This window comes from Podarcis tiliguerta, assembly GCF_965153285.1.
Source record: "Podarcis tiliguerta genome assembly, chromosome: 3".
NCBI classification, from domain to species: Eukaryota; Metazoa; Chordata; class Lepidosauria; order Squamata; family Lacertidae; genus Podarcis; species Podarcis tiliguerta.
In genome coordinates this window covers 6724351-6738583 of record NC_139536.1, presented here as the reverse complement: position 1 = coordinate 6738583, position 14233 = coordinate 6724351, and the positions used below count along the sequence as shown (strand labels likewise).

At 45.4% G+C, this 14233-nt stretch overlaps 1 protein-coding gene and 1 long non-coding RNA gene across 2 annotated transcripts in view; both read right to left on the bottom strand.

Annotated features, from left to right (window-relative positions):
* Positions 1 to 14233, bottom strand: part of BLK (BLK proto-oncogene, Src family tyrosine kinase) — an 819573-nt gene that overhangs the window by 172428 nt on the left and 632912 nt on the right. The gene's annotated exons all lie outside the window — the stretch shown is intronic.
* LOC310673703 lies at positions 8508 to 13914 on the bottom strand. Its single transcript, XR_014509201.1, has 2 exons — positions 13686 to 13914; positions 8508 to 8755 (listed from the first exon to the last, which is right to left on the bottom strand). It is a non-coding gene; the product is annotated as an uncharacterized lncRNA (long non-coding RNA).

Sequence of the window (14233 nt, the reverse complement as noted above, 5' to 3'; positions counted from 1 at the left end):
ACAGATTAAGTTCAAGATCTAAGGTACAAGGAATGGCTGAGTTGGGTATGTTCAGCCCTGAGAAGAAAAGACAGAGAGGTGAGAGGGTGCCTGAAGTCCCCTTGGGAAGAGGTGGTCGTTCTGTGAAAGAGGAGAAACTTCTTTGTCTGCAGAAATTTTCAAGTTCAGTGGATGTTTGGCTGAAGGAACTTTTTTGGTATTGCTAAGAGAATGTCTCCATTGAGATTTCCCATTTATTTAAATTTTGAGGGCAGCCTTTTCCAGTCTGGCACCCTCCAGATCAAGGGAATGGAAGAATGTCCCTATGAAGAAAAGTTGCAGTGTTTGGGATGTTTTAGTTTATTATCTAGAACAGGCATAGGCAAACTCAGCTCTCCAGATGTTTTGGGACTTTGCTTCAGGATGAGAACAGAAATTGTGCGGCAGCGGTGTGATGGCAGAGGGAGACCCCATTAGCTAAAGTGGTGCTTCAGGTTAAGAACGGTTTCAGGTTAAGAATGGACCTCCGGAACGGATTAAGTTTGTAACTTAAGGTTACATACGCTTAAGGTTACAGACTCTGCTAACCCAGAAATAGTACCTCGGGTTAAGAACTTTGCTTCAGGATGAGAACAGAAATTGTGCTCTGGCAGCGCAGCGGCAGCAGGAGGCCCCATTAGCTAAAGTGGTGCTTCAGATTAAGAACAGTTTCAGGTTAAGAAAGGACCTAAGGACCTCCGGAACAAATTAAGTACGTAGCCAGAGGTACCACTGTATATCTAAAAAAACAAACCACACTAGTATATGTCCTAAGAAACAAAATGGGGACTAGAGTGTTCAACTAGATTCTGCAACAGCAGAGTTCAAATCCTCACTCAGCCATGAAACTCACTGGGTGACCTCAGGTCAGTCACTCTCTCTCTCTCAGCCTAACTCACCTCACAGGGTTGTTGTGAGGTTGAAGTGGGGATGAGATCTATCTAATGGCACCAAAGAGAAAACTGGACTGCTTGCATATTGAGTAACAGGTGATTTATTATGTTTTGCTCAGGCTTTCCTAGACCCAGAAAATTGGTCCCTGTTTGATACATTGATTTAAAAACAAAACAAAACCCAGCCACAATGGCTAGGCTCTTTCTCTGTTGTCAGATGTAGTCAAGCTTCTGGTTTCCAGTTGTTGGAAATTACAGGAGAGGAGAGTTCTCTTATTCTCAGATCCTGCATACAGTTTTCATATTGGCACCTGGTTGGCCACTGGGAAAGCAGGATTCTAGACCGGATGGGCATTGTTCTGATCTAACAGGGTCTTCTTATCTGGTACTCAGAGTAATCAATCCACAACTTAGGATCTCTGGTCTCAGTTTAGGACGTAACACTAACAAAACAGACTGGTAGGTATCTGTTCCTTGTTCAGCTTTTTTTGGGAGTGGGGTCACAGATACAGAATTTAAGGGGCAGGGACTGAGGAATAAGCATGTGGTTATGGAATTTCAAAGTGTCACACCCTGTTGGATCTGGGGTCAGAGCCCAGATAAGGTGACCTGTTTGCCTTTGATCAAGACAGACAAGGAGAAAACAAAAGCTCAAAATGCATTGTGCCGCTACTGTACAAACAAAAAGGTTCGGCGTATGCACCTGGCAGACACAGGATCACCTTTGACTGCAATGTCTCAGCCAAAATTCATCCTGGGCCAATGTAAAAAAATGTGTCTATAACCGGCTTAGGTCACAGGAAACCTATCAAGAACATACCACCATAGCCTCAAAACTGAATCGCCATGTTTTTGAGATGCTGCGTTACGAACCAGATTTAAAACCTACACTTTTTAAAACTTGCATTCACTGAATTGAACATGGTCTGAACACTCCTTTGCTTGAGATACTGGTTTATGAAGATCCCACCTTGGTAAATCCAGTTTGTAGGTTTCTGGCAGTGAACAAATGGCATCAGCCATGCTGGTTGGGGTGCAATCCTGATGAAAACCTCTTGATGTATCTGCCTACAATTCGCCAGGCTTATTCTACTCTGGATTATTTGTTGTTGTTGTTGTTGTTTATTCAACTATACCTGGAGGTCTCTGGTCGGTTCACAACAAGACCACAACATATCAAATCAAACCAAAAGCAGTAACCCAATAACCCCCCCCCCATATGAAATAAGCTCCTATGCATATGAATTTAGGTAAAAAAAAGGTAAGGTAAAGGACCCCTGGATGGTTAAGTCCAGTCAAAGGCAACTATGGGGTTGCGGTGTTCATCTCGCTTTACAGGCCAAGGGAGCTGATGTTTGTCCACAGACAGCTTTCTGGGTCATGTGGCCAGCATGACTAAGCAGCTACTAGTGCATGGAGCACCATGACGAGTGCCAGGGAGCACTGAAACACTGTTTACCTTCCCACCACAGTGGTACTTATTTATCTACTTGCACTGGCATGCTTTCGAACTACAGTGGTACCTTCGGTTGTGGACAGGATCCATTCCGGAGCTCCAGTTGGTTCCCGAGGTTTCCACAACCGGAGGGACTGCTTCTGCGCATGCAGGCACAGCGGTAGAGAGCTTCTGCGCATCCCTACTTCATGTTATAGCTAAGTTGTTGGTGAACACATTAAAAACACATTGTCAAACCCACATTTTGAACGTTTATTTGATGAGCTGATGAGTTCGGCTCACTGAGATCGCTGAGATGTCTAGTACAAGTGCAGCCTTGACTTGCTTCTCCAAGTGAAGATCTGTCTTAGTTTTCATCAGGAAATCAGGGGTGAACGTTTGTCCTTGCAGATCCGAGCTCTTCAGCAGCAACATCAAGCCTTGCAGCATTTGTGATTTGGACCACAATAGCCACGTATTTGCCCCTCGGGGCATAGAGCAGGTTTTATCACGCAGTAACCCCCCATCTCATCACAGGGGATAAGGTGCACCCCTGCAGAAAATAAACATATCATTTCAGTGTTTTTATCTAGGGTGTGAATTCAGAGCTGTGAGTAGTTTGGACATCAGGCAATGGGAATCCCTGTGGTCTTAAACAGCTACAGTTTTGCCCCCACACTTCAGTACACTTTTGCTGATTCTGTCTACAGAACCAGTGACCCTTCGGATGTTACGCTGTCCTGAATGAGGCTGAGTTACGATTTAGTCAGAAATAAATGAGATTGATTTCCGTGGCACCTGCTTCAAACCATGTGTCCTTAGGACCAAAGAATCTTAATGCATTGCAGCACTGACATAGCATTAAACAAAAAAGTGCTTTCTATTTGGCCAAACCCCCTTCCATTAAACAACTAATCTGCACCCCTTAGCTCCCCAGTCTGAGCTGCCCTGTTACCTGTGAAAACTTGGAAGAGCAGAACAACCATAGCAAAGAAAATGTGGAAGAACTTCATGGCCAAAGTTTTCTCTGAGATCTCAAGACATCTAGCGAGAAGCAGCTCCAAGAGAAAGTGACGGTGGATCTGGATACAAATTGAAGATCCCCTCTATATACAGGTATAGGAATTTAGAGACAAAGGAATGTTGAAATGAGGGCACTCAAGGCTGTTTGCCATGCTGAGCTTGCACAATTCATTATCAGTATGGACTCCACACTGAGAGAGATCAAGAACTGGTCCTGTTTTGATGGAAAGATTGCAACTTGTCCAGCCTGAGGTAGACAAATTACTTAGATAATTGAGGGAGATGACTTTTCATCTTATCTCTTAGATCACCTTGAGGGAAGGTGAAGGTGTCAGAACAGTATTGGAACATCACTGGACTCCACTCTCCCTTCCTGTGGTTTCCATCAAGTGGGGCTCAGTAGAGGTAAAGGTAAAGGACCCCTGGAAGGTTAAGTCCAGTCAAAAGTGATTATGGGCCGAGGGAGCCAGTGTTTGTCCATAGACAACTTTCCAGGTCATGTGGCCCTCATGTCTAAACCGCTTTTGGCACAACAGAACACAGTGGCAGAAACCAGAGCAGCGCACGGAAATGCCATTTACCTTCCCGCCACAGTGATACCTATTTATCTACTTGCACTTTGATGTGCTTTCGAATTGCTAGGTTGGCGGGAGCTGGGACAGAGCAGCAGGAGCTCACCCCGTCATGGGGATTTGAACCACTGACCTTCTGATCGCCAAGCCCAAGAGGCTCAGTGGTTTAGACCACAGCGCCACCCGCGTCCCTATGGGGCTCAGTACAAACTCCTACATAACTCCTAAAAATCATTAATTCACAGCTCATGAATTACCAGTTGCTGAAAAACCAAAAAAGCAGGGTGTGTTCTTGTGCTCAGATCCTATTTGCAGTTTTCCCCCAGGCATTTGGTTGGCTGCTGTGAGAACAGGATGCTGGACTAGATGGGCCATGGGTCAGATCCAGCAGGCTTTACATTCCATGGTACGGAATGTAAAGCCAAGAGAATGGAAAATAAATATATTATAGTGCAGCCTGCACCATGTTGCTCTATGAAGTGCACTTGTTCACTGTACCAGCCAGTCAGCCAGTCTTGGCCATCTCTCTGATTCCGCCCCCCATTCCCAACCAGTCACCCCCGATTTCTGTGTTTGACTTAGCCAGCCACCATGGCCATTGAGCATGCATGTTACTTGCTGGGATGTTTTGGGCTCCCCTCCATTAGGAGTATTTTATAATGATTTGCCATTCGGTGTGAAGGCAACCACAGAACCTCAGAGTATGTGCCACACGCTTCTGCCCCTTTGCCAAACTTCCCTGGGGTGCCCATGGTTGCCGCGTCAGATCTCTTTCCTGACATATGGGGAAGAACATAGCTCAATGGTAGAACACATCCATTGCATGCAAAAGGTCCTCAGTCCAATCCCTAATATGTCCAGGTAAGGGTGGGAAAGACCTCCACTGGGAACCCTTGAGAGCCACTGAAGGAGATTATTGGCAATACAGTCGTACCATGAAAGTCAAACAGAATCCATTCCAGAAGTCTGTTTGACTTCCAAAACGTTCGAAAACCAAAGTGCGGCTTCTGATTGGCTGCAGGAACCTCCTGCAGCCAATCGGAAGCCCCGTTGGACATGCAGCTTCCAAAAATAGTTCGCAAACTGGAACAGTAACTTCCTACAATGATCTTTGGCAGGCAAGCAGCCTGATAAGCAGCAAAGACTCTTCGTCAGTTTTAGTTAAGTTTATGTAAAAGAAAAAACATATCCAGAGCATGGCGTTCTGCCTGCTCTCATTAATCTTAGTTGCTCAATCTGACTCATTATTCCTCCCCCAACAGGAAGAATGCCAAAATCCCGCCTTTCGTCTCCTTCCCTTCCATTGCTCTTAGAACTTCTCCAATCTCCTCGTTCGAGGACTGAAAGGCTTGCCTAGCTCTTCCCCAGAAGACTCAGCCTCCGATACTTGCTTATCTGCTGGTTGCCTAGCAACACTTTGGCCGACTTCCATCTCTTCCTCTCCTTGAGAGCTAACAGTGTCTTGCCTGGGAAGGAGGCAGCCTGGGCTGTCTTCTCTGAACTCAGACAGTTCTCAGCTGAAGAGTCGGCTCCTTGCTCAATTTCTGAGGCCGACTCTTCCGCTGCACTTGGGGGGGGGGGCACATTCCTGACACTTCCGGGTTTGCGGTGTTTGGAAGCCAAACTGTTTGGGAACTAACCTGTTCCAAAACCAAAGTATGACTGTACTGAGCTTTTATATTCTAAAAATAAGGCAGTTGCCATGCCCCACACAACCTGAGAAGAAGAGGAAAGGGCATTGCTGCAACTGCCCTGGTTGGCCTGAAAAATCAGGATTGCTGTATTTTGAAGCTCAGTACACTTCACCTTTCACCTGCTGGTGTAAACATCAACCTCCGGATGCATTGGGTGATTTAATGATAACCCCTTTAGTTGGCCCAGCTTGCAGCAAGGGTCAAGGTGGAGTTTTATGGCCATCATTTTAAAGACTGGTCAGGTAACATGCCAGCCATGCAGGCAGAGTGTGATCTGTGGTGCAAGAAGAGTCTTGCAAGTGTGCGGGAATGTCCATTCAGCCACAAAATGTTGGTGGGTCTACAAATTTTCTTATGAGAAAGGAAGGAAACATCTGCCACCAATGCAGTAAAAATCCACTGGTTTGAAAGACAGTAGATGGGCTTCAGCTTCTGACACTATGGTGCAGCTCATGGGTAGGGATGCTATGGGTCTTCAAGATACTGTGGAACTATTTATTGGTGTGCACATAGGCTCTATGTGGGGGCTGAATAATGAGGCGCAATAGGGTAATCCAGAGGTCTCAGCCCTTCAGTTCGATGTGTGATGTCAAGAACTCCACAAGACACCTGGAATATGGTGCCCAGTTCTGGGCACCACAATTTAAGAAGGATGTTGATAAGCTGGAATGTGTGCAGAGGAGGGCAACTACGGTCATACCTCAAATTGAATGTGTTTCAGGTTGCATGCTTTTGGGTTGTGTTCCGCAGCAACCCGGAAGTAACGGAGTGTGTTACTTCCGGATTTCGCCACTTGCACATGCGCAGATGCTCAAAATGATGTCACGCACATGCACGGAAGCGGCAAAATGCAACCCGCACACACACAGATGGGCCGTCGCATCTTACGTTTCATTCAGGATGCGAATGGGGCTCCGGAATGGATCCCGTTTGCATCCCGAGGTACCACTGTAGAATGATCAAGGGTCTAGAAGCCAAGCCTTATGAGGAACTCTTGAAGGAACTGGAAATGTTTAGCATGGAAAAAGAAGACTGAGAGGAGTTATGATAGCCATCTTCAAATATTTGAAGGGCTGTTACATGGTGGATTGAGCAAGCTTGTTTACTCCTGCTCTGAAAGGCAGTGCTTGAATCAATGGTTTCAAGTTGCAGGCAATGAGGTTCTGATTAGACATAAGGAAAAACTGTTTGACATTAAGAGCTGTTCAACTATGGAACAGTCTCCCTTGGAGGAGTCTTTTAAACAAAGGTTGGATAGCCATCTGTCATGGATGCTTTAGCTGAGATTCCTGCATTGCAAGGGGTTGGACTAGATGACCCTTGGGCCCCTTCCAACTCGAAGATGCTATGATTCTATGTTTTAAGGTCTCTACCACTAAGCTGTGGCCCTGTTGGAAGAGAAATTAATGGAATGCTAGGTTGCTCTTTCTCTTGGACCTTTCATTGGCTTTTGACACTGTGCACCCTATGTGGTATTCAATGCTAGTACTACTCAGAGTAGACCCATTGAAGCTGAAAGGTATGACTAACTTAGGCCCATTAACTTCCATGGGTCTGCTCTGATTAGGACTTGGTTGAAAACAACCCTATATTGCTATTGCCTCTGAGTGGGTTCTCAGTAGTTCAATTCCTACCTGAGAGACCAGGAAGTGGTGTTGGAGCTCCTGGCTGACCCTGTGGCATTTACGCTGCAGGGTCCTGCAAGATGCCCATCTCACACAGATTTCAGCATCCAGGGCAGGGCATACCACTAGGCAAAACGAAGCCAATCTGGTAGATCTCTGGATGGTTTGCAGTAAGGTTTCAGATCCCAAACTTTTTAGCAAGAGGAGCAACAAAATGACTCTCCTCTCCTAAATTACACTGCTTGGATTAAGAAAGCAGAGTGGGTAGGTAAACAGGAGTGATTGTGTGTGTGTGTGTGTGTGTGTAGGAGGACTATGGGATCCATTCAGTTTTGGGACTCAGGATGCTTTAATTCTGAGTGTATGTCTTTTCCACCAGGCTATTATAAAAACCGTATAGTTAAAGCTATGGTTTTCCCAGTAGTGATGTATGGAAGTGAGAGCTGGACCATAAAGAAGGCTGATCGCTGAAGAATTGATGCTTTTGAATTATGGTGCTGGAGGAGACTCTTGAGAGTCCCATGGACTGCAAGAAGATCAAACCTATCCATTCTGAAGGAAATCAGACCTGAGTGCTCACTGGAAGGACTGATCCTGAAGCTGAGGCTCCAATACTTTGGCCACCTCATGAGAAGAGAAGACTCCCTGGAAAAGACCCTGATGTTGGGAAGATGGAGGGCACAAGGAGAAGGGGACGACAGAGGACAAAATGGTTGGACAGTGTTCTCGAAGCTACCAGCATGAGTTTGACCAAACTGTGGGAGGCAGTGGAAGGCAGGAGTGCCTTGCGTGCTCTGGTCCATGGGGTCACGAAGAGTCGGACACGACTAAATGACTAAACAACAACAACAACATCTAGCCAAGAAGTGGAGTTCAAACTTTTCTGGATTTGATCCCTCTCTAAAGGATCAGGTGCACACCCCGGGGATCGTTTTGGATCCAGCTCAGTCACTAGAGGCACAAGCTGAGGGTGGTGTACTGTACCAGCTCTGGTCCTTTTTTGAGGAGCTAGCCTGGCTATGATTACACACACTCTAGGTATCTCCTGGTCAGACTACACATGGGCTGCCTTGGAAGACTGTTTGAAGACTGAAATGTCAGCTGATTGGAAATGTAGCTGCGAACTTTCTCAGCATAGCAAAAGCCACCAGAAGCTTGAGAAACTTCAGAACTGAGCAGGGAGCACCAGGAACATCCAACAGTATCCTTGGGACCGAATCGTATCTTGCAATGAACACTTCAGCTGCTTATTTCTGACATGCATTTAATGAGTGGGATGCAATGCTTTTAACAATTTCTGCCTTAGCATATATCGAGCACTCTTCGTTTCCTCCCGTGTGAAGTTCGGTTTCTCTTATCCACGGTTACGCATCTGAGTCTAACTTTTTGCAGCACTTTCTCTTCTCGCCACATTCAAACGGAAGTACTTCATTGCTGGGGCAGTGTGAACTCTTATGGACGCAAAAGCCTCTCATCCTCTCACAAACCTTGCCCGCTGGAAGAAATAGAGAACCAAATGGTTAGTGGGGCCTCTGCGTGGAAGGTTAAAAGAAAAAGCACCATGCTCACATGATTAAGCCTAGGGCTACAAACATGAATCTGACCAAACTGCGGGTGGCAGTGGAAGACAGGAGTGCCTGGCGTGCTCTGGTCCATGGAGTCACGAAGAGTCGGACACGACTGAATGACTAAACAACAACAAAAGGTTTTAACCTTTAAAGCCCTATACTGCCTAGGACCCTCGTACCTATGGGACCACCTCTCCTGGTATGTCCCACAGAGAAACTTCAAATAAAAACATCTTGAAGGTCCCAGGCCACAGAGAGGTTAGGCTGGCCTGAACTAGAGCCAGGGCTTTTTCGGCTGTGGCTCCGATCTGGTGGAACACTCTGTCACAAGAGACCAGGGCCCTGCTGGACTTGACATCTTTCCGCAGGGCCTGCAAGACAGAGTTGTTCCACCAGGCCTTTGGCCAGGGCACAGCCTGACTCCCTCCTTCGGCAATCTTCGTGGAGCTCTGGTCCAGTGGTTGCCATTGGTTTAATTTGAATTAATTTTATAATGAATGATTTTAGAGTGTTGTACTGTTGTACTGTTTTATTGTTGTTAGCCGCCCTGAGCCCGGCTTCGGCTGGGGAGGGCAGGATATAAATAAAATTTTATTATTATTATTATTATTATTAATCAGCTAAGCTTGGCTGGGGAGGGAGGGAGATTCCCGAGCAGCAAAGTGAGATGTTTCTTTTTGCCATCAGGCAACAAGATCCATGTGGCTTGGCTCCTGCTTTTGCTAGCTAAGACCAGAGCCAGCAGCGGCAGCGGGGGTGGGGGCCAGACACCCACAGGAAAAAATTGTGGGTGCCCGGGCTCATGCCTTGCAAATCGGGCAGGCAGGAAGCAGCCATTTACTTTGGAGTAAAGTGGAGGTATTTCTCGTCCTGCGCCTTCAGTGGCAAGGGCTTCAGAAACTGCCTGAGCCCCTGGTGAGTGGGGATTCGCAATATATTGCCTGGTCAAAAATTATGAAACCGCTGTCACAGTCTGGACTTCAAACTGACTTCAGATGATGTATCCATACATCGCCCAGGCCTCTGATCTCACCCACTGCCATTTCTGCCCCCCATCCCTACACCACCAATGAAGTATTGCTCAGCAGCAGTTGATTCTGGGGTGATCCTGGTGGATGTCCTGCTTTTCCTCGAGACATACCTATTTTCATCAGAGAAATGTTGGAGGGTATGGAGCTATGTGACACCCAAGCAAGCAAGATAAGTAACTATACAATCTTGAGAAGACATCTGAAGGCAGCCCTCTATAGGGAAGTTTTAAAAATGTTTTGTTGTGTTTTTATATATGTAGGAAGCCGCCCGGAGTGGCTAAGGAAACCCCATCCAATGAGCTGTGTTTGGGCAGGGATTTGGATTAGCTGACTCTTGGGTCCCTTCTAATTCTACAATTCTATGATTCTTATTCTTATTAGTATTATTGAATAGGGAGTCCCTTTTTTCATCAGATAAATGTTGAAGGGTATGACATAAGCTCATAGATTCCAGTGAAATATATATATATATATATATATATATATATATATATATATATTTGCTTTCGTAGATTTTCACGGGTACAGGAATGCAGGTTTTGGTGTCCTCGGGTGTCTTCCCGTGTAAAAGTTGGGGTGTCTAGGCGACGTTTCGACGAGGTCTCACTCGTCATCTTCAGGCTGGTGCTTTCGGCTTCTTGTTACTGGAACAGAGCAGGATCTCAGTGTTTGAGTTCCTATAAATACTGTTGAGGAGGTGTGGTGTATAGCCTCCAATGTTCTGGGCAGAGAGGAGGTTCCCAGGCTAGTGTGCCTTTTCTTCTTTTGTTCCTTAATTACTTGAGGGATATCTTGAGTGATTTCTTGAGTGATTTCCTGAATCCCACTTAGGTGGGTCATTAGGTGTGGATTAGTTGCTAAAGCCTTCGTGTCTTGAACTCTTGAACTTTGTGAAGAGTTTTTCTGAGAAGATGGCTGTACTGCACTTGGTTGTGCTCTGGCTTGGCTTCGTGTATAGGGGCGAGCTGTGGTTTTGTGGCCTGTGCCAGCCAGATCTGTGTAGGGATTGCAGGGGGGTGCAGCATCCGGAGGTGCCACCCTGGTTTGGCTACTGGATGGTGTCTGTAATTTATCTGTGGAGAGGGTCTGGGTTTGGGTCTGGTGTGGTTGATTGGTGATGGCGTTCTGTGTGCCTCTGGATCTGGTGTCAGATTTTGTGGGGAGGGCTAATTTCCAGATGTCTGGCAAGCGGGATGTGTCGTCACGCTTGTTCATGTTGTGAGGGTGTTTCTCTATCTCGATGGCTTCCATGATTATTCTCTTGTGGTGATGTTCCATGTTAAAGAGCAATTTGGAATCTGCAAAATTAATTTCGTGTCCTGTTTCTTTCATGTGTTGGAAAAGAGAGGAAGTTTTTTCTTCTTTTTTGACGGCATTCTTGTGTTCTGCGATCCGTGCATTTATTCGTCTGTTTGTTTGTCCAATGTACGTGGCTGGGCAGACTTTGCAGGGTATTTCATAGACCCCTTGGTTTTCCAACTGAATTTTATCCTTGGGGTTTCTGAGGATATTGGCTATTTTTTGGTTGGTGCAAAAGGCTGTTTTGATATTGTGTTTATGGAGGATTTTGCTAATTTTATCTGTAGTGCCCTTGATATAAGGAAGGAGGGCTATGCCATTGTTTTCTTCTGTGTCTTGGTTTTTGGGGGGTGTTTCTTTTTGGATTAGCTTCGTAACCCTGTTTTGCTGGTATCCATTGGCAATTAACACATTTGAGAGAAAAACCAAGACACAGAAGAAAACAATGGCATAGCCCTCCTTCCTTATATCAAGGGCACTACAGATAAAATTAGCAAAATCCTCCATAAACACAATATCAAAACAGCCTTTTGCACCAACCAAAAAATAGCCAATATCCTCAGAAACCCCAAGGATAAAATTCAGTTGGAAAACCAAGGGGTCTATGAAATACCCTGCAAAGTCTGCCCAGCCACGTACATTGGACAAACAAACAGACGAATAAATGCACGGATCGCAGAACACAAGAATGCCGTCAAAAAAGAAGAAAAAACTTCCTCTCTTTTCCAACACATGAAAGAAACAGGACACGAAATTAATTTTGCAGATTCCAAATTGCTCTTTAACATGGAACATCACCACAAGAGAATAATCATGGAAGCCATCGAGATAGAGAAACACCCTCACAACATGAACAAGCGTGACGACACATCCCGCTTGCCAGACATCTGGAAATTAGCCCTCCCCACAAAATCTGACACCAGATCCAGAGGCACACAGAACGCCATCACCAATCAACCACACCAGACCCAAACCCAGACCCTCTCCACAGATAAATTACAGACACCATCCAGTAGCCAAACCAGGGTGGCACCTCCGGATGCTGCACCCCCCTGCAATCCCTACACAGATCTGGCTGGCACAGGCCACAAAACCACAGCTCGCCCCTATACACGAAGCCAAGCCAGAGCACAACCAAGTGCAGTACAGCCATCTTCTCAGAAAAACTCTTCACAAAGTTCAAGAGTTCAAGACACGAAGGCTTTAGCAACTAATCCACACCTAATGACCCACCTAAGTGGGATTCAGGAAATCACTCAAGAAATCACTCAAGATATCCCTCAAGTAATTAAGGAACAAAAGAAGAAAAGGCACACTAGCCTGGGAACCTCCTCTCTGCCCAGAACATTGGAGGCTATACACCACACCTCCTCAACAGTATTTATAGGAACTCAAACACTGAGATCCTGCTCTGTTCCAGTAACAAGAAGCCGAAAGCACCAGCCTGAAGATGACGAGTGAGACCTCGTCGAAACGTCGCCTAGACACCCCAACTTTTACACGGGAAGACACCCGAGGACACCAAAACCTGCATATATATATATATATACACAGTGGTGCCTCGCAAGACAAAATTAATTCGTTCTGCGAGTCTCTTCGTCTAGCGGTTTTTTCGTCTTGCGAAGCAACCCGATTAGCGGATTAGCGCTATTAGCGGTTTAGCGGCTATTAAACCCTATTAGCGGCTATTAAAGGCTTAGCGGATTAGTGGATTAGCTGCTAAAAGGCTATTAGCGGTTTAGCGGCTTAGAAAAAGGGGGTGGGGAGCGGAAAAAAATCTCAAGACTTGCAAGACATTTTCATCTTGTGAAGCAAGCCCATAGGGAAATTCGTCCTGCGAAGCGCATCGAAAAACGGAAAACCCTTTCGTCTAGCGGGTTTTCCGTCTTGCGAGGCATTCGTCTTGCGGGGCACCACTGTGTGTGTGTGTATATATATATATATATATATATATATATAAAGAGAGTTATCAATCACTCACTTGCTCAACATCCCTTTTGCACTTAATCAATCTGAGCAACTTCATAAATCCCTGCATATTTTACATAAACTATACCATTCAGTACATCCATCATAACTTATTTACACTGTTGAATTTATCTTAATGCTGCCAACGTTTTCAAATGTACACAATTCCCCCCCCAACTGTATATTCAATAAACATTTTCCAATCTTCTTTAAACGAATGTTCTTCTTGTTCTCTTATTTTATAAGTTGGATCTGCAAGCTGTGCATGTCCCATCAATTTAAGTTGCCATTCTTCTTTGGTTGGGACCTCACTTGTTTTCCATTTGGGGGCTAACAAAACGCAGCCCGCAGTAGTGGCATACATAAATAATCTTTTTTGACACCTGGGAATTTCAGTCTGAATTATCCCCAACTGAAAGGACTCTGGTTTTATTGGGAAAGTACTTTAGAAAAAATAAATTCAATTCATTATGGATCATTTCCCAATACTCTTTTAACCCTTTACAAGTCTACCATACATGAAAAATTGGAGTTTCTTTTTTCTTCTTTTTCTTTTTACCTTGTTCAGCCTGGCTGGCCAGGGCCAGCAACAGCAAAGGAAGAAGAAAAAGGGAGAGGAACCTCATGGTTGAAGATCCCTCTGATAACTCGAGGCTGCTGCAGAAAGGACGCTGATCGGTGATGAATCAAGCTGAGAAGTTCCAGTTATTTATACAAGTGTGTGATAATAATAAAATAAAGGTCTCTGCTTTGCAGTGGGCCACCTGCAAGGTGTAGGCAATTGCTATCCTTTAGAACATCCCCAGCGTCAATCTTCTGCCCACCCTTTCCCCCTAAATTAACCTAGTTAATTGTGCTGAATATTCCTCGTAGGAGTTGCCTGGTACACCTCGAACTATCTGTACTAACTTGTCCTATCATTATCTGTCCTGTAACCTTTCAGAATTGCCGTTCATCCTCCAGCTGTTTGAAAAAGAGAAGGAAGGACCGTGGGTGATATCCAGCAAAATTCTTGCCTGGGTAGGAAGAAAGGGGGAGCAGAGTGGAGCACAAAGAGGCCTGACTTATTTTTATTTTCTGGAGGGGACGGGACACTTTGTTCATCTG